The sequence below is a fragment of the Mya arenaria genome, chromosome 9, assembly GCF_026914265.1.
Source record: "Mya arenaria isolate MELC-2E11 chromosome 9, ASM2691426v1".
Classification (NCBI taxonomy): Eukaryota; Metazoa; Mollusca; class Bivalvia; order Myida; family Myidae; genus Mya; species Mya arenaria.
The window spans coordinates 28,789,058-28,811,132 of NC_069130.1; the positions used below are offsets into that span (position 1 = coordinate 28,789,058).

General features: G+C 40.1%; 1 non-coding gene across 1 annotated transcript; it reads left to right on the plus strand.

The window, feature by feature from the left end:
• Window positions 1-12: 12 nt before the first annotated feature.
• Window positions 13-84, plus strand: Trnap-agg (transfer RNA proline (anticodon AGG)). Its single transcript has one exon. It is a non-coding gene; the product is annotated as a tRNA-Pro (tRNA).
• Window positions 85-22,075: the final 21,991 nt, after the last annotated feature.

A 22,075-nucleotide genomic window follows, 5' to 3' on the forward strand; every position in this document is an offset into this window, starting at 1 on the left:
AGCATATGCATCGGCTCGTTGGTCTAGGGGTATGATTCTCGCTTAGGGTGCGAGAGGTCCCGGGTTCAAATCCCGGACGAGCCCAACTTTTTAAATATTATTTGTGTATATTAAGTGTCTTTTATGTGTCTATACGGCGTATAATGTGAAACTCAAATATTTTGTCAGATTTCGACAGAACAGAACAATTATTCTGTTAAGGACAAGGTAATACTTTCACGAAGTCGATTTTTACTTGTCACAGGTATGGGCAAACATAGACTTCCCAATACTACTTATAACCACTAAATAAAAGTATCTGACCCAGACATATGGCAAAGATACTAAAATACCTTGATGAAACCCTGGCACGGTCGCCACCTGTACAAACATTTTGGGACTGTATCTCCTGCTACATGAAGTACATGCTCCACCACAAGGCAGTCGGCAGTGTGCATGTCCAAGAAGCCCCATTCGTGGGATCCGCCATCACCACAACTACATCCGCGTACCATCGGCTTTATCAGCGCCACAGCCGCCGTCTACCGCCCCACGCACCACCCCCCACCCCTCCAGCCAGCCCCCACCAGAGTACCTTGGCAAAAAAAGTACATAATTTATTTTAAATCTGAAATGACTGTCTAATAAATAATCTCAAGTTATCATCAGAAGTCTCGTAATGTTTTCATTTTTTTTTCAAATAATATTTAAAACAACAACGAACAACAACAACAACAAAACAACAGCAATAAAAACGTAACAGCAACAACAACAACACACTTATATGAAGAGTACAGAAAACGCACACAACAAAATAATGTCGAGTTCAATTCATGTTTGTGCCGTACACTGTTTCAATAAAGAAGCAAGCAGTTCTGTTTGTAGTAAAAACACCAGTTTTACATGAACAACCGATATGCAACTGCGAACTCCTTTTCATTCATGGCCATTTTTTCGCACCTTTTATTGTAATGTCCAAACGCGCTATAGTAAAGCGCATTGTTATTATAGTGATATATTTATTTATAGAATATGTATTAATAATATAAATAAACTGTAAGAATCCAAACCGGAAGTCACAAAAATATCACTTAATCACTGAAATAGGACAAAGCTCTCAATTTTGAATAATTATCGCTGCAAAATAAAGCTCTAAAAATATAATATTATAATATGTAGATTTTCTGTGCACCTCTGCGAACGTTTATACAAATACTATTTCCACGGAAAGGGATATACAAATCAGCTATAAATTTTCCAAATTTTATATTATGACATAATTTCCCAAGAATTCAAATCTTGGATGAATTTGTACGGGAACTAGCGGTGCTGGTTCTCGAGCCTGGCTCACGACAGAGCCACCACTCGTACGTGTGATCGTGCATGGTGCGAGATCTGTCATCTCCTCTGTCTTTCTACGAATCGCACATGCGTAATGTGGTCGCGCATGTTACGAGAACGATCCCTTCAACTTTCTCTCTTTTACTTGTTTTACTTATAAACGATCGATACTTCCCGTTTTCTCTTTGATTTACCTTAATTATCTTCCGTAATCCTCTCTGTTCTCATTGACAACATCTCCTAATCCTCTTTGTCTATTTCCCTCTTCCTCTTAACTCTGTTTTAACTTAGTCTTCCTCCGTTTCTAACTGTCCTTTTGTCCTATCTCTTCGAACCTCCCTCTTATACCATTCTTTCCTGCTCTTCGACTCTTATTCATTCTCTCTCTCCCCCCTTCTTCTCTGCGATCATCTCCGTCCTTTATTCTTCCTACTATTCCCATTTCCCCCCTTCTCCGCCTATTTCACACTTCTTCTCATCTACAATCATCCACTCCTACATTTTCCTTCTTGCCCTCTACCAGCATTCCTACTTCGACCCTTTCTTCTAGTCCCCCTACTTTTCCTCTATCCATTTCCCCTCCTATATCATTCCTTCTACTCAATTCTCCTCGTCTCTCCCCCTTCTTCTCTTCGACCACCACCTCCTCCTTTATTCTTCCTTCTGGTCCCATTCTGTCCTGTCCCACTTCTTCGCCTTTTCCTTTCTTCTTATACAATCATCCACTCCTACATTCTTCCTTCTTCCATCTGCTGTCTTTTCCTCTTTGATCCTTTCTGCCTTCCTTCTTGTCTCCTTCTTCTCCTCTGTCCACCTTCCCCTCAAAGTATGCATGCAAAAAAAGAAAATTGTTATGTGCTGTAAATTAGAGTTTTACCACGAGTGAAGGATCACAATATATGTAATCATGCTAATTTATTTTAGTCAAATAGTATACAGCTTTTAATCAGTGAAAAGTAAATTAATTTTAATAAGTTCATGAAATATATCTAGTTTATGTTGACCTATGTGGAACAAATCAAATGAGTACCTGGTTCCTTGTCATCTTAAAGCGTCTTGCTTTCTGTTTATTAAAGTTAAAGTTTGTTCTCTTTTTTTTTCGTTTCATTTTTTATTTCCTGAAAGTATAAATTATAAATTAGTACACGTTCGTATTGTATTAACTAATCAACTGTTAATTATGGTGTTAAAATACTAAAAAAAGTTGAAATGACGGGTATTTTTGATATTTATAACGTGGCATATATTTACCGGTTTTTGGATGAACCTGGATGCTAAAAATGAACAAAATGAACCAGTAAGCATTTCCTTAAATGTGTCATTTTATCTGGAAATCTGGCTATTTGCACTCGGAAAACAATAACGATACTATCATTGACTAAAACAAGGTAGCGTATGAGGTTTGCAAGAAAAAGAATAGTTTTAAATCGTAGTTTTGAAGAATTAAGTACATTGAGTGAGTCGGTAAGCCTAGTAAGAACGTGTATTTTTATTCACGAGATATTTTAATAAACACATAATTTTCATCTAAAACAAGCGTCATCGTAAACTAGCAATTGCTCTTCATTCGGTACACAAGGTCGTTTCTAAAAAATATCGTTAAAACATATAGAAAACTGTGTTAATACTCACCGAATCGTGGAGGTTTTTCACCCCAGACAATGAACCGAAACCTTGACGCATCTGGCATCACTGCCGTTGTAAATGCGGGGTTTTGAAAATAAAGATGTTACCATAAAGACCGAACTGTTTAAACTGGAACAGAACAAATTATGAGACCATCCATTTATTGACAAACAAAAGGAATTCTTAAAACTGAAGCACCTATTAGATTCAACGCGAACCGGCCCTCGACTTTTGAAAAAAGCAAAACAAATAAAATCGTGCTTTCTTTCTCCAGACAGAATTATTAAAAAGATGTACCGAAGTAAATCTCGCATCTTCTTGCAATTTGTACAGTAAATCCTTTTAGGGCCATCGCGCTACCACAGTGCGACTTATTAATAGCAAAGATAACAAAACGTGTCATTTGTTTGCTCTTTTCGGTATCTGTTTTCAACTTTTGCACTGTTTTCCCGCACAAGTCGTTGCAAGTATATATTTTATTATTGAACAAGTCGTTGAAATTCTTTGTTTTATTTGGTAAACAAGTCGTTTCAAGTCCTTGTTCTATTTGGTCGTTCTTTCTGAAACAAAAGGTCTGGGTTAAATTGAAAATTTTGTTTGCTAAATTTCAATCCTCTTATTTGCTTAGATGGCTGGAACGTCTTTGATCGAAGAAAGAGTTCTATACAAGTATGTTCATGACTAGCATCCGATGTTTTAGTGGATTCCATTTTCATACAACAATGTCTCAAACGTTTTCAATTAAGCTTTTCTCAAATGATTCATTTTCCACATTTTCTTTTCATTGACTGTTTGTGATTAAAGGTCATTTTAATGTCTCAGACTGCATACTATATCTCTAATTTTGACAGATTTGTTTTTGACTTGCTTCATTGCAATTGGTTGCAGGAATAAAACATTTCAGAGAGAACATAAGTTTACTGCAAGGAAAAACATAATCTCGAAAGGTAAAAGAGATTGTCCCGAAGTGACATGTTAAATAAAAAAACCCACGTCGAACTGTTTATTCATCAAACTTTTACGACCTTCGATATTTTAGAAGCATAAGCATTTAACGAAAATGACCTTGTACTTTCATTATTTACAACAAGTTGGCTTTTAATGGTCAATAATTGGACTAACTATGGGACAGAAATGGTCATTATTAAAGGGTTCGTGGTCTGGTCACTATTTATCAATACGCACCGAGAAACAAATAGTGTCTTTATATTAACTTTAACGTGTAAATATATAATTTCCTGGAGTTCTCGAACATATATTTATCTTAAAATCGCTTTAAATAAATCTTCTAACTTTAAATTTCCGCATTGATAACATACTTTGCAACCGGAAACCGCTAAAATCCAAACTAAAAGGGATAATGGCATTTACATTAATAACCTAAACCCTCAAATCAAATATAAGTGCATACTTGGCAATAATATATTTATACCCAGACTACATGGATGCTTCATGACATGATATGATATTCGGTCTGTTCATTTGATGGTATTTCTCAACAAGTAATGCCAGAAGTAGTATAAACATGAAAGTCACATTTATTCTGATAGTGTTGATACTTTTACAAGTACTCAAGGGAATGGACGGCACTTTTCAAAGCTCATATTATATCGTCCACAATGATAAATATATGAACACAGCAGATAATTTTAACAAGGAAATTAGCGCTGTCAATTTCCAGTCATGCGCAGCAAAATGTTCGTCAACAAGCGAGTGCGGCACAGCTTCATTCGAAGAAACGACGAAAAGATGCATGATGTTTGAACTGGATACGACTCAACAATATGAACGTGACCACTATTTAACAACAAACATTGGTTGGAAAAGCGCGTCCAAAGTAATGTACCCAGGTCAGTTGAGCTTGTCTATAATTTCTTGTTCATTTCTTAGCAACCTCTACGGATTGAGTGTGAAATGTTATTTCGTTTGCAAACATTTCGATAGAGTTCGAGCGTTTTTTTTTATACCGATTGCATAAGCGATAGACACAATATCATTCAATGTAGGTAAACAAGATGATACTTTTCTCCGAACTCAGATAAGTAGATCCAAAAAAATTGCCATGCTGGAAATTCTTGTCTTGCCCACGGGCAAAGATAAAACAAGTAACCGTGTGGAAATCCTTTTTATTGTCTTTACACAATTACCTCCCTTTTTGAAGACCGTCGTCTGTAGCATTATGGAAACCTTGTCTAGTGGTAATATTTAAAATCCAAATTAATGATTTTTCGGTTCAACTGGCACCATAAAAACGTTTTTCTCGTTTAAGATAAGTTCATCCCAACCCTCGTGCAGGGTGTTCTGCGGACACAAGGTAAACCTCGTTTCCGCAAAACACCCTACGCTCGGGTCGGGATGAAACTAATCTATACTCTCGGTCATGGAAGATAATAAGTATCTTCCATGGCCGAGAGTGTAAGATAGGATTGCCTTTTCTCCCACCTCAGTAAAATAAAAAAATAAAGCTAAAATGATTTTTTATGGTGCCATTTGAAGCGAGAAATAATTAATTAGCATTCTGAATATTGCCACAAGACAAGGATTCTATGATGCTACAGACGACAGTCTTCATCAAGGGAGGTAATAACAATGTGATGGCCATTTAAAAGGAGTTCCAAAAGAAGGTACTTTCTAGCATGGTTAAATTTTTGGATCTACTTAACTGAGGTGGGAGAAACTTATATTCTTAACTACAGCTTGCGAATTCCACATAGTAAGTCACATAAGAACAGGTTAACTAAAAAAGATTCATGTTACCACTTATTTGTATAAATCTGTAGCTAACAGCACGAATCTTTGTCTAGTTAACCAATTATTAAGTCACTTACTAAGTGAAATTCGCAAATCATAACAAGATCCAGTTGTAAAAAATCAATTTATAGATAACTGGGAACACGAATCCTACCTAATAAACCAGTTATTATTTTATGCTACTTACTTAGTGGAATTAGCCAGCAATATGAAAAGATATTAAAGGGGCTGTCTCACGTATGATAAAATAGCGAAAAAAAAATGAAAATCGTCGAAAACCTACATAAACTTGGCATCGATGTGTACAATGCATTGAAACTTACTAACTGAAGGACCACATAGATTACAATTTATTTAAGTTTAGCAGTTATTTCGTATTTTTCCATTAAAAAAGATTACTGGGTATGTCTACCAGGTAGAATTCATTCCTTATGCGTGATTGGCTAGTCGGTGTTATCACGTGATATTACCGAGGTAGGTGTATAGCTTAATTATGCCCCCCCCCGATTAGAATAAGCCTTTGTAGCGCAATGAGTAAGACGTTGGACTTCAATTTTGGCGACGCGGTTTCGAACCCGGTCTCCGACACATTTTTTTTACATTTTGGTACTTTTTTTACAATTATGATATCAAAGCGTAACACATTCTATTAGGTAATTGTCCTGAGATTCGTTACAGAAAAAAACTTTTTTTGGTGCCAATCTGTGACGCAGTCCCTTTAACAGGTTCTGGGCACTTTCAAGCCTGTTTTAGTCTTATGCTATATATCTTAACGAATTCAACATGCCTCTTTGACTTTTCGCAAATATAATTATACTCATACAACCTACTAAGAATACTCAGAACACAAACCCAAAAACACAATTAGTATATGTTTTATCACATATCATCAAACAAGCAAATACTTGTCTCATACGATCGTATGTAAAACCAGCATGTACTCGATTATTATATTCATTTTCTGTTTGTGCATGCTTTGATCCATCGTCGGATATCCCCAATACAGTACTACGCTATGCTTCGTTGTGTACCGTGGGCGATACAGTACTACGCTATCCTTCTTTGTGTACCGTGGGCGATACAGTACTACGCTATGCTTCGTTGTGTACCGTGGGCGATACAGTACTACGCTATGCTTCGTTGTGTACCGTGGGCGATACAGTACTACGCTATGCTTCGTTGTGTACCGTTGGCGATACAGTACTACGCTATGCTTCGTTGTGTACCGTGGGCGATACAGTACTACGCTATGCTTCGTTGTGTACCGTTGGCGGTACAGTACTGCGCTACGTGTGCGATACAGTACTACGCTATGCTTCATTGTGTACCGTGGTCAATACAGTACTACGCTATGCTTCGTTGTGTACCGTGGGCGACACAGTACTACGCTACGTGTGCGATACAGTACTACGCTATGCTTCGTTGTGTACCGTTGGCGATACAGTACTACGCTATGCTTCGTTGTGTACCGTGGACGATACAGTACTAGGCTATGCTTCGTTGTGTACCGTGGACGATACAGTACTACGCTATGCTTCGCTGTGTACCGTTGGCGATACAGTACTACGCTATGCTTCGTTGTGTACCGTGGCGATACGGTACTACGCTATGCTTCGTTGTGTACCGTGGACGATACAGTACTACGCTATGCTTCGTTGTGTACCGTTGGCGATACAGTACTACGCTATGCTTCGTTGTGTACCGTGGACGATACAGTACTACGCTATGCTTCGCTGTGTACCGTTGGCGACACAGTACTACGCTATGCTTCGTTGTGTACCGTGGACGATACAGTACTACGCTATGCTTCGTTGTGTACCGTGGACGATACAGTACTACGCTATGCTTCGCTGTGTACCGTTGGCGATACAGTACTACGCTATGCTTCGTTGTGTACCGTTGGCGATACAGTACTACGCTATGCTTCATTGTGTACCGTGGACGATACAGTAATACGCTATGCTTCGTTGTGTACCGTGGACGATACAGTACTACGCTATGCTTCGCTGTGTACCGTTGGCGATACAGTACTTCGCTATGCTTCGCTGTGTACCGTTGGCGATACAGTACTACGCTATGCTTCGTTGTGTACCGTGGGCGATACAGTACTACGCTATGCTTCGTTTTGTACCGTTGGCGGTACAGTACTACGCTACGTGTGCGATACAGTACTACGCTATGCTTCATTGTGTACCGTGGTCAGTACAGTACTACGCTATGCTTCGTTGTGTACCGTGGGCGACACAGTACTACGCTACGTGTGCGATACAGTACTACGCTATGCTTCGTTGTGTACCGTGGGCGATACAGTACTACGCTATGCTTCGTTGTGTACCGTGGACGATACAGTACTACGCTATGCTTCGCTGTGTACCGTTGGCGATACAGTACTACGCTATGCTTCGCTGTGTACCGTGGACGATACAGTAATACGCTATGCTTCGTTGTGTACCGTGGACGATACAGTACTACGCTATGCTTCGCTGTGTACCGTTGGCGATACAGTACTACGCTATGCTTCGCTGTGTATCGTTGGCGATACAGTACTACGCTATGCTTCGTTGTGTACCGTGGACGATACAGTAATACGCTATGCTTCGTTGTGTATCGTGGACGATACAGTACTACGCTATGCTTCGCTGTGTACCGTTGGCGATACAGTACTACGCCATGCTTCGCTGTGTACCGTTGGCGATACAGTACTGCGCTATGCTTCGCTGTGTACCGTGGGCGATACAGTACTACGCTATGCTTCGCTGTGTACCGTTGGCGATACAGTACTACGCTATGCTTCGCTGTGCACCGTTGGCGATACAGTACTACGCTATGCTTCGCTGTGTACCGTTGGCGATACAGTACTACCATGGCCATGGAGGCTACTTGTACTATACATTATTGACGAAGTTTTTTTCCTTGATTTTTAAAAGTCAAATGAGTTCAATAAACATGATAACCGTACACATACCTTAATCATATTCTTTTGCACAAACCTATATTGAACTCTAATTTCTTGTTTTCAGTGATGCTCTTAATCGGTTCTGGTGGACATTACACGATGGATTTTGACGCCGCAAAAAGTCGTTGTTTTGAGGAAGGGTATTCGGTCGCTTCTCCCGACGACCTTCGCCAAGCCCGTGCAATGGGCTTTCAATATTGTTCCTGTGGTTGGCTCTCGGACCAGACAAGCGGATTTGTACTTCAAGAACGTGATTGGGTTTGCTGGGGCTCTTATAATGACGATATCATATACTGTGACATGCACACAGTTAATGTTTGGTGCAAAACTAATTGGCAATGATTTACTTTGTAAGCTATATTTTACCAAAAGTCCGCATTGCATATCAATGCCTATGCCGAAAATAGACTTTCGCTCAGGTGTGTTTTCAATATGTGAACAGACTTCTATTTGTACAGTACTTTATACAGTAAAACCTCTAGGTAGTTAAAATGACACTCTTATTCAAAATTAATAAATACTTATGTATAACAAACATAAATTTTGAGTGATAAACCTTTAATTACTTACTAAATAATGCATTTATTGAAAATATTTATTACTGAAAGCACGGTTGTAACCGTGTATTTAATAGTTGAACACGCACAAATATTAAATGAATGGTGAATGCTAAAAGATTTACTGTGCTTCGCTTTCGTCCCATAAGGTAGAAATACCTTGTTTCCTGCACCTTTATTTCAAATTAAACGCGGTATCCTTCATAAGAACCATTGTTTTCGACATTTATTCATCCTTTTTGGTATTTTAAAACATTTGTATAGATTGTAGTTAATCTTATCTGGGAGTAAGAGCGCATCTTTAAACCTCTAGGTAGTTATCGAAAAAATGTGCCGATGCAACAAGAAATATTGCGTTTTTTTTCACCTTACAGGCTTATGAAAAAGATGCACTGAAGTAAATGTCAAACCTCGCATCTTCTTTTATCTAACTTCAAATAATAACCCAATAGTTTTCCTATACAATGTGCTACAACTTTCAAATAAAGATGTTGAACACATGTTGTGTTGATACTATTGGAAACCTTTGAGTTTTCATTTACTCTTAGACTGTTTACAAAGGGAGAATTTAGCTGTACTATTCTCAAATATAACGGAGTATATGCGTTCAATTTCTAGCAAAAAGTAATCAATTAAAATGTCCTTATATTTTCTAAAGACCATAACGTGCAAGGAATGTGCGTTAACTAAACCCTTCAATTGATATTGATAAATTCAAGGAGTTCAATGCACAAACCGACAATAATAATAATAATAATAATAATAATAATAATAATAATAAATAAAAAAAAACCTTTCCGACTCCCAGGACCTATCTACACAATTCACAGCAATAAAATTATACTATTTTGAAGGTTTTAATAATGCACATTCCGTGCACAGCATATTTGTTAAGATAACAATTTTTTTTTTTTAAACACATATTATTTTCATCTCGAATTTGAACACACCTGCTCCATTGAATCCATGAAAACTTTGGCTCGATCCTACATCATGTGAATAGTTAATAAATGAACCTCGCTTCAAAGTCTTGTTGAAACTCTGCATTTCTTAAAACGTTATTATAATTCTATGTAATTCTCATTTTAAGGAGTTCAGCATATATCTATATTATTGAGTGATGTATGTACGACAGAGTCGCATTTATCGAACTTGAGCGCACATGCTCCAATATATACATGTATACAAATTACCAAATTCAGTTAATGCAATTGAAATACATTATTAAAATTGATAAGCGAAGTCGAAGAAAATAGCAAGTATGCATCACAAAACTAATTCATTACTTGTACAGGTGCGTGAAGTTAGCCGGACAGCAGGAGAAATTCTCCGGTCGGAGAAAAAAGTTTCGGCCGGACAATAAAGTTTTCCGGCCAAAGATTATATTCATTCTCCGGCCGGAGGAAATATTGTTTACCCAGATGTTTTTCATATCTCAAACAATTTGTTTTAACAATGCAGAAATAATACCTTTGTGTAATGGAACTAGCCCATCTGCCACCCAATATAAGTCACCAGACAGGGAAATCCCACTTAAAGCACACGCAAACTTGTCCCCAAACCCAACACAAAATCGTTTTCTGGCTTGGTCTGTAGCTCACTGGAATACTGTAGGCGGAGTACCACCTAGTAGGTATAGTATGGGGACACGTTCAACTACCACCCGATATAGGCCATCATACAGGTAAATCTTGATAACTCGCTTAAAGTACTACTAGAATACAGTAGGCGGAGGGCCACCTAGTAGGTATAGTATGGGGACACGTTCAACTACCACCCGATATAGGCCATCATACAGGTAAATCTTGATAACTCGCTTAAAGTACTACTAGAATACAGTAGGCGGAGGGCCACCTAGTAGGTATAGTATGGGGACACGTTCAACTACCACCCGATATAGGCCATCATACTGGTAAATCTTGATAACTCGCTTAAAGTACTACTAGAATAAAGTAGGCGGAGGGCCACCTAGTAGGTATAGTATGGGGACACGTTCAACTACCACCCGATATAGGCCACCATACTGGTAAATCTTGATAACTCGCTTAAAGTACTACTAGAATAAAGTAGGCGGAGCACCACCTAGTAGGTATAGTATGGGGACACGTTCAACTACCACCCGATATAGGCCATCATACAGGTAAATCTTGATAACTCGCTTAAAGTACTACTAGAATACAGTAGGCGGAGGGCCACCTAGTAGGTATAGTATGGGGACACGTTCAACTACCACCCGATATAGGCCATCATACAGGTAAATCTTGATAACTCGCTTAAAGTACTACTAGAATAAAGTAGGCGGAGGGCCACCTAGTAGGTATAGTATGGGGACACGTTCAACTACCACCCGATATAGGCCATCATACTGGTAAATCTTGATAACTTGCTTAAAGTACTACTAGAATAAAGTAGGCGGAGCACCACCTAGTAGGTATAGTATGGGGACACGTTCAACTACCACCCGATATAGGCCATCATACTGGTAAATCTTGATAACTCGCTTAAAGTACTACTAGAATACAGTAGGCGGAGGGCCACCTAGTAGGTATAGTATGGGGACACGTTCAACTACCACCCGATATAGGCCATCATACAGGTAAATCTTGATAACTCGCTTAAAGTACTACTAGAATACAGTAGGCGGAGGGCCACCTAGTAGGTATAGTATGGGGACACGTTCAACTACCACCCGATATAGGCCACCATACAGGTAAATCTTGATAACTCGCTTAAAGTACTACTAGAATAAAGTAGGCGGAGGGCCACCTAGTAGGTATAGTATGGGGACACGTTCAACTACCACCCGATATAGGCCACCATACTGGTAAATCTTGATAACTCGCTTAAAGTACTACTAGAATACAGTAGGCGGAGCACCACCTAGTAGGTATAGTATGGGGACACGTTCAACTACCACCCGATATAGGCCATCATACTGGTAAATCTTGATAACTCGCTTAAAGTACTACTAGAATACAGTAGGCGGAGGGCCACCTAGTAGGTATAGTATGGGGACACGTTCAACTACCACCCGATATAGGCCATCATACTGGTAAATCTTGATAACTCGCTTAAAGTACTACTATAATACAGTAGGCGGAGCACCACCTAGTAGGTATAGTATGGGGACACGTTCAACTACCACCCGATATAGGCCATCATACTGGTAAATCTTGATAACTCGCTTAAAGTACTACTAGAATAAAGTAGGCGGAGCACCACCTAGTAGGTATAGTATGGGGACACGTTCAACTACCACCCGATATAGGCCACCATACTGGTAAATCTTGATAACTCGCTTAAAGTACTACTAGAATAAAGTAGGCGGAGGGCCACCTAGTAGGTATAGTATGGGGACACGTTCAACTACCACCCGATATAGGCCATCATACTGGTAAATCTTGATAACTCGCTGAAAGTACTACTAGAATAAAGTAGGCGGAGGGCCACCTAGTAGGTATAGTATGGGGACACGTTCAACTACCACCCGATATAGGCCATCATACTGGTAAATCTTGATAACTCGCTTAAAGTACTACTAGAATACAGTAGGCGGAGGGCCACCTAGTAGGTATAGTATGGGGACACGTTCAACTACCACCCGATATAGGCCACCATACTGGTAAATCTTGATAACTCGCTTAAAGTACTACTAGAATACAGTAGGCGGAGGGCCACCTAGTAGGTATAGTATGGGGACACGTTCAACTACCACCCGATATAGGCCATCATACTGGTAAATCTTGATAACTCGCTTAAAGTACTACTAGAATAAAGTAGGCGGAGCACCACCTAGTAGGTATAGTATGGGGACACGTTCAACTACCACCCGATATAGGCCACCATACTGGTAAATCTTGATAACTCGCTTAAAGTACTACTAGAATACAGTAGGCGGAGCACCACCTAGTAGGTATAGTATGGGGACACGTTCAACTACCACCCGATATAGGCCATCATACTGGTAAATCTTGATTACTCGCTTAAAGTACTACTGGAATACAGTAGGCGGAGCACCACCTAGTAGGTATAGTATGGGGACACGTTCAACTACCACCCGATATAGGCCATCATACTGGTAAATCTTGATAACTCGCTTAAAGTACTACTAGAATACAGTAGGCGGAGCACCACCTAGTAGGTATAGTATGGGGACACGTTCAACTACCACCCGATATAGGCCATCATACTGGTAAATCTTGATAACTCGCTTAAAGTACTACTAGAATAAAGTAGGCGGAGCACCACCTAGTAGGTATAGTATGGGGACACGTTCAACTACCACCGTATATAGGCCATCATACTGGTAAATCTTGATAACTCGCTTAAAGTACTACTAGAATAAAGTAGGCGGAGGGCCAGCTAGTAGGTATAGTAGGGGATAGGTACACTCACCACCCCATATACGTCAACATACTGGGAATAACTCGCTTAAAGCTCTCGCAGATTTGGACCTAAAACGGTATAAAATCCGTTTTCTGACTGGGTCTGGTACACACTAGAGTGAAGTATGCAGAGTTTCATATAGTAGATGTAGTAGGGGACACATCTTCCTACCACCTCATATAGGTCTCCACTTTTGGAGAACTCGTTTACCCGATTAAACACTCGTTGAACTTACTACATTTTAGGGTACACGCATAAAAACAACATTATAGATAAAGCTGCACTCTCACAGACTGAACGTTTTGACAACCTTTTTATTTTTTGTCTTGGAACGAGCCAATTTTTGCGAAAATCCGTGGACACCAGTTATATAAGACTGCTGACAAAAACATAGATCGCAGGTTTTTATCTTTCAGTTAAAAAATGATGTTTTATGCACTTTTCTTAAACCGTTAGTAACGGTTTAATCCATAAAACATTAATTTTCGAACGAAGATTTTAAGTATCTTCCATGGCCGAGAGTTAAAGAAAGGTTCATTCCGACTCGAGCGTAGGGTGTTTTGCGGAAACGAGGTTTACCGAGTTTCCGCAAAACACCCTGCGCGACGGTCGGGATGAACCTATCTTACACGAGCGGCTATGGTAGATGCTTTTTCTCCCACCTCTGTTAAACAAAATTGAGTAAAAATGTATTTTTTGCTGGAGCTCTTTTGTGCTTAGTGAAGATAATTGCGTATAGATATGCGATAATTCGTGGTTGTCAAGGATATGCGCGCAGTGATTCAGATTATGTTAATAGTCAAATCGGTCTTTAAATAGTTCTAAGGAGAGTGAAGCATTATTTCTTGAAAGGGGCGTGAAAACTGTTTTTGGTGACATTTGAAGCGAGAAATAATTAGTTAGCGTTATAAATATTGCCACAAGACAAGGTTTTCATGATGCTACAGATGACAGTCTTCAACAAGGGAGGTAATTACAATGTGGTGACCATTAAAAATAAAAAAAATAAAAAGGAGTTCCATACGGGCATTTTATCTTCGCCCGTGGGCAAGATAAGAATTTCTAGCATGGTTAAATTATTGGATCTACTTATCTGAGGTGGGAGAAATGAACATCTGCGATCTGATCTTTTGTCAGCAATCTTTTATCAAAGATTTGCTTTTTCCAAGACATAAAATAGAAAAAAGTTGTAAAAATCTTTAAACACTCGGGAATTAATCGCCATCACACTGAAAGCAAAGTAGTCCCAAAACAAGATAAAATGTTACTCGCTAGACCGAAGCAGGCGGAGGACACGCCAAGCTACCACCCATATATAGGTCACCCGCTTAGATAACTCGTACTTGGTTTAAGGTACTCGCAAAATTGGGTAAACACGATTTCCCTTTTACCAGCTAGTTCTGGCACTCATAAGAGTGCTAAATACATGCTCATGGTCCGCCACTTAAATATATATAAATACCGTATCACGGCTGGGCTTCGATATTTTAGAAGCATAAGCATTTAACGAAAATGACCTTGTACTTTCATTATTTACAACAAGTTTGATTTTAATGGTCAATAATTGGACTAACTATGGGACGGAAATGGTCATTATTGAAGGGTTCGTGGTCTGGTCACTATTTATCAATACGCACCGAGAAACAAATAGTGTCTTTATATTAACTTTAACGTGTAAATATATAATTTCCTGGAGTTCTCGAACATATATTTATCTTAAAATCGCTTTAAATAAATCTTCTAACTTTAAATTTCCGCATTGATAACATACTTTGCAACCGGAAACCGCTAAAAGCCAAAAGTAAACACGATTTCCCTTTTACCAGCTAGTTCTGGCACTCATAAGAGTGAAGTTCACGCTTCGTACCAGACCATACAGGTTTCTACTGTGGAAAAACACGTTTACTCATTGAAAGCACTTGCAACCAAGGACTTGATAGAACATCCGTTTCCAGCTGTGACTGGTACTCACTAGAGTGAAGAAGGCGGAGTACCACCTAGTGGGTGTTGTAGGGGGCACGCCAACCTACCACACAATTTAAGTCCCAACTGTAGGAAAACTAGTTGAGTCGTTTAGGGTTCGCGGAATGTAGGCGCCTAAACCGTGTCCTGCTGCGTCTGGTACTCACTAGGATGATGTAAGCAGAGTACCACCTACCAGGTGATGTAGAGGACACGTTAAACTAGCCATCACTCTGGTAAAATTGGTGAACACGTATAAAACATTCGCGAAGTTGACAGCAAAACGACAATAAAACCCGTTTTCTGACAGAGTCCGGTACTCCCTAACTTTTAAAAGGCCGAGTTCCATCTAGAAAATGCAATTGTATGGAACCCCTCTTTCCACCACATATAGGTCACCACTCTAGGAAACTCATTTACTCGCTAAATACATGCTCATGGTCTGTCACTTAAATATATATAAATACCGTATCACGGCTGGGCTGGGCTGGGTCTAACATTCCGGCGCTGTTGCTCTATTGATGACGCTGTCGAGTAGTGGTAGTGCTGTTGAGTATGTTTTGCGCCCGAAGTTTGAATTATAAAATTCATGTTGCATAACGATAGTCTTCAATTAGATACGGAGTTCTTCAGTATGTAAGTATAAACTATACATGTTGTATAATAAAATTCTACAATCGCAAGAATTGCGAGAACATTCCTTATGATTTTAATCATGACCCCAGTAGACGCTTACAGTTTCTAAGTAATAGTTTATTTTTTTATTTTTAGTAACGGTGACCTTTACATTGACCATTTCTCTCGGGGCCTAAACACCATCACATGAAAGCTCTCTTTAAACTCTTCCTATATACTAATAGGTCCACCAAAGCTACAGTTATTCGATACCATTGGTGAGTTAGACAACGCCCTCGCTCTGACCCACCCGAACACCGACGTACGCCATTTGAATAACCAGTTTACACTTTGTGAAAAAACTGGTTATACTATAAAAATGTGCCTGTCAAAAGCAATAATAAAGTAAATCGATCAAGGGTCATTATTTGTATTATGGGTTAATTTGGAGTGACCTAATTGTGTGATGGCTACTGTCAAGTATGAAAGCTATTGAATGAACAAAATTTGAGGTCTGAGTTGAAGCCCAAAGATGCCCAAAATATTTAACCAAACTTTTTAAGTCGATTAAGGGCCATACGGGGTATGATGGCCGTAAACAAATGCGCGCTTTAATATTTGCGTTTTCACATGGACATGAACAATTAACTTTAGGGCGCATCTTTGGATGTGCGACGTCTTCCCTTAAAAGATTCAGAAACTTTTTTTTCAAATGACGTCAAAATAACGCGGGAAAAGATCAAACGCTTAAAATCACTTTTAAACGTAAAATTGGATTACTTTTGGCAACAATACTTTTAAAATATAATGAATTAAAACTTTCTAAAATGTTGATTTATATTTTACGGGACCTACTGACACAATACAAACAATAACAAGATCAATAGTTTTCATGAATATTGTTATGCGATGAAGTGCGATACGAACATATCCGAAGATGTTGCGTTCATCGATTGATGAACGCAATTGCCGAAAAGCAGTTCATTTAAGGAATGGAAGTTGAAGTGTAAATATATTGGCATGAAAAGTTAACTTTATGGCGCCACTTTGGGCAAGTGACGTCTTCCATGTTAGCCCAAAATATGTACTCCTCAGAGAAATTCTCTGCTAGTTGTATTCTTAAATTGTGCATTTGGAATATTTGCATAATATGTCTACTATAATAATATAAAAAGTTAATTTCAAATCGAAAAAACAGAATAACATAAACATACCATAACTAAAAAATATGAACACGTATTAATTTGTCACTGAATATATTGCATTATATTATTCCTTTTTTGTTCATGACTATGGTTCTTTCTTGATTCAAGTCATGTATGCCCAAAATTTAATTAAACAGTCAAAAAATATTCCACAATGTTAAATGCAGTATTTGATACGTGAATGAACACCAGTACGTTATCAGTGTGTGTATATCACGTGATAAATTACGTCATATTTTCTACTTAAGAAGACTATATTTTGCTTAAAATGAAGACTTAATAAACACATACTATAGTGTTTATATAGTATATATGCACTGTGTTGTTTGTGGAGTTTTGTGCTGTTGTTCCGTATTACTTGTTTGTGATTTTTGTGTGTGTTCTTTGTCTTTGGCTTTTACCCTGTGACATTAAACGGGGTTTATGTTTAAACTTTTAAGCCCCCCCCCCCCCCCCTTCGTTTCATTACCAAAGTTTGATTAGGTGATTAGTTTACACTTCGACAAACCTGTTTCTAAACTACTGTTTTGACAGTGCTTCATCAGGCGGCGGTTTTGTGAAAAGTTTTGTCGAAGTGTTTTCAGAAACTAAACTCACAATCAACTCTGGTAAAATGGTGAATAATTATATTTGTTTAAAGTCTTCATTCAGAGTAAAATATTGCCTTCCGACGGAGCATTTATGACGCAATTTATCACGTGATATACATACACTGGTTATACTTCCGGTGAATATTTTTTTGCTATAAGCACGTAACTGATTTATGAATACAATGATACATGTCCAAGGGGGCTGTTATGGGTAGGAACCAGACATTAAGTAAAAAGTTCTGTTTGAGTGAAGTCAATTTTGTTAAAGATATGTACACCAACACATTAAACGATGTTTTATCCAAAATAGTTTTTGGGCAATACCATCTAGATTGAAAGCATGACCATACTAGTATGGTCAGTAGGAAGACAGGGAAACTTTGAAATAAATTGATAATATAGATATCTGTTTTGATTATTATCTTTAAATTGAAGGAATGGAGAAACACACCATGACACTGAAGAAAACTATTATAATCCGTCCAATTAACTTCCAGATTATTCATGAATACTAAATAGTGATGGTTTCCCGTTATTCAGTTTCTAACAAGGTATTTAACGACAACCACGTTATTAGAATGGGGATGTCAGTGGGCGGGCTGGCTTGTTGACGGGAGGTCCATGATGTCAAATCCCGGATTACAATGCTGATATGCCATAAAACACATATCTTTATATATTTCCAAGTATAACGAGAAACTCAATGCAAGCATGTATGCAAAAAAATAAAAAAAAATATGGAGGCTTTAAACTATCCCGGAAACGATGATGGTGTTTTAGCGATCCATGAGGTCATATCCCGGAAATGCAATGCCGATTTGTGATAAATACATATCTATATACTTGTATGCTCATTAATGACAGATGCTTTCAATTGGAAATTAATGCTTCAAATGGCCACATCAAGAGAATGATATTAGCACATTCATAACCTAACAAAATGTAGACCTAAACATAAAGGTTATGTTGCATCACTTAAACTAAAAGTAAACATATTGGATATTCAACAACACTACGTACCTAACGAAAAACCGTCTGTTCCCTACAATTTTACCACTGTTTAGTATCCGGTACTAATTACACCCTACCCCAAATGTTATCCCTGTGTAGCATCCGTTGAAACGGATGTTCGGTAGCAGACAATAGCTTTGGCAATCGTTAGATGAAAAATAGGCAATAGATGCGATGCTTACGAATTGGGTATCTCAAATTTCTATCTATAGGGGACTGGAAGTAACTTTTAGCATTATCTGTCTCTAAAAATTATATGATGCTTTTGTTTCTGTTGAACTGGTACTATTCTGCTACTGTTTCGTTAATAGTGGGCAGTTTTTATTCGACACCCCCTCAAATACAAATCTGCGCCTTGGCTTTGAACCTGTTGTCTGCTTGCCGGTGTAAATCCATCTCATACGCTGTGTTTTCCCTTGACACGCAAAACTGATTTCGGGCTATAGCTGGAATTCAGCTATATATACCTTTTAATGGCTCTCTTCTCTATCTTTTTTGGCAGTTTTTTTTGTCAAATTGCAATTATCCAAGGAACATTTCGTAAAAATACAATAAAAAACATTATACAGATATTTTAAATTTAATTGATCGAAATATATATATTATTTTCTATAGTCGCATGATGCATAAGGGAATGTTGACGTGCTTACTCTGCCCAAACCAGAAACCAATGGCATATGTGAGGTTGAAGTGATTCCAAATGCCAACCACCCTGGCATAGTGGCAATTCCCCCTGATTGTCAAAAAAAGAACTGCACCTCGCTACTTTGATCCGGATGTTAATACACACGAAATAGTGCACTTGTTGAGGTCATATATACATGTAATGGCCTTTGTAGTTTACTGTTGAATACGGCATAAAGTAATCGAAGAAAATGCAATTATACCAATTATTTAAAGTATTTGCAAACTATGATATAGATTTATAAAAGGAATACAGTTATAAAAGGATTAACACAATTCCGAAAAACACTGCCAATACACTCGCATTGGCATTCTACAGCACTGGGGATAGTGCCCGGAGCAGTTTACGCACAGCATTGCGACCGAGCAGCGCATTGCACCCTGGTCTGCCGCCCCCGCTCACCCCAACCGCCATTTTTTTTTTATTCCGAAAAACACTGCCAATACACCCGCATTGGCATTCTACAGCACTGGGGATAGTGCCCGGAGCAGTATACGCACAGCATTGCGACCGAGCAGCGCATTGCATACTGGTCTTCCGCCCCCGCTCACCCCAACCGCCATTTATTTTATTCCGAAAAACACTGCCAATACACCCGCATTGGCATTCTACAGCACTGGGGATAGTGCCCGGAGCAGTTTACGCACAACATTGCGACCGAGCAGCGCATTGCACCCTGGTCTGCCGCCCCCGCTCACCCCAACCGCCATTTTTTTTATTCCGAAAAATACTGCCAATACACCCGCATTGGCATTCTACAGCACTGGGGATAGCGCCCGGAGCAGTTTACGAACAGCATTGCGACGGAGCAGCGCATTGCACCCTGGTCTGCCGCCCCCGCTCACCCCAACCGCCATTTTTTGTATTCCGAAAAACACTGCCAATATACCCGCATTGGCATTCTACAGCACTGGGGATAGTACCCGGAGCAGTATACGCACAGCATTGCGACCGAGCAGCGCATTGCATACTGGCCTGCCGCCCCCGCTCACCCCAACCGCCATTTTTTTTTATTCCGAAAAAACACTGCCAATACACTCGCATTGGCATTCTACAGCACTGGGGATAGTGCCCGGAGCAGTTTACGCACAGCATTGCGACCGAGCAGCGCATTGCATACTGGTCTGCCGCCCCCGCTCACCCCAACCGCCATTTTTTTATTCCGAGAAACACTGCCAATACACTCGCATTGGCATTCTACAGCACTGGGGATAGTGCCCGGAGCAGTATGCGCACAGCATTGCGACCGAGCAGCGCATTGCACCCTGGTCTGCCGCCCCCGCTCACCCCAACCGCCATTTTTTTTTTATTCCGAAAAACACTGCCAATACACCCGCATTGGCATTCTACAGCACTGGGGATAGTGCCCGGAGCAGTTTACGCACAACATTGCGACCGAGCAGCGCATTGCACCCTGGTCTGCCGCCCCCGCTCACCCCAACCGCCAATTTTTTTTCATCCAAAAAACACTGCCAATACACCCGCATTGGCATTCTACAGCACTGGGGATAGTGCCCGGAGCAGTTTACGCACAGTATTGCGACCGAGCAGCGCATTGCACCCTGGTCTGCCGCCCCCGCTCACCCCAACCGCCATTTTTTATTCCGAAAAACACTGCCAATACACCCGCATTGGCATTCTACAGCACTGGGGATAGTGCCCGGAGCAGTTTACGAACAGCATTGCGACCGAGCAGCGCATTGCACCCTGGTCTGCCGCCCCCGCTCACCCCAACCGCCATTTTTTTGTATTCCGAAAAACACTGCCAATACACCCGCATTGGCATTCTACAGCACTGGGGATAGTACCCGGAGCAGTATACGCACAGCATTGCGACCGAGCAGCGCATTGCATACTGGTCTGCCGCCCCCGCTCACCCCAACCGCCATTTTTTTTATTCCGAAAAACACTGCCAATACACCCGCATTGGCATTCTACAGCACTGGGGATAGTGCCCGGAGCAGTTTACGCACAGCATTGCGACCGAGCAGCGCATTGCATACTGGTCTGCCGCCCCCGCTCACCCCAACCGCCATTTTTTTATTCCGAGAAACACTGCCAATACACTCGCATTGGCATTCTACAGCACTGGGGATAGTGCCCGGAGCAGTATGCGCACAGCATTGCGACCGAGCAGCGCATTGCACCCTGGTCTGCCGCCCCCGCTCACCCCAACCGCCATTTTTTTGTATTCCGAAAAACACTGCCAATACACCCGCATTGGCATTCTACAGCACTGCGGATAGCGCCCGCAGCAGTTTACGCACAACATTGCGACCGAGCAGCGCATTGCACCCTGGTCTGCCGCCCCCGCTCACCCCAACCGCCATTTTTTTTTTGTTCCGAAAAACACTGCCAATACACCCGCATTGGCATTCTACAGCACTGGGGATAGTGCCCGGAGCAGTTTA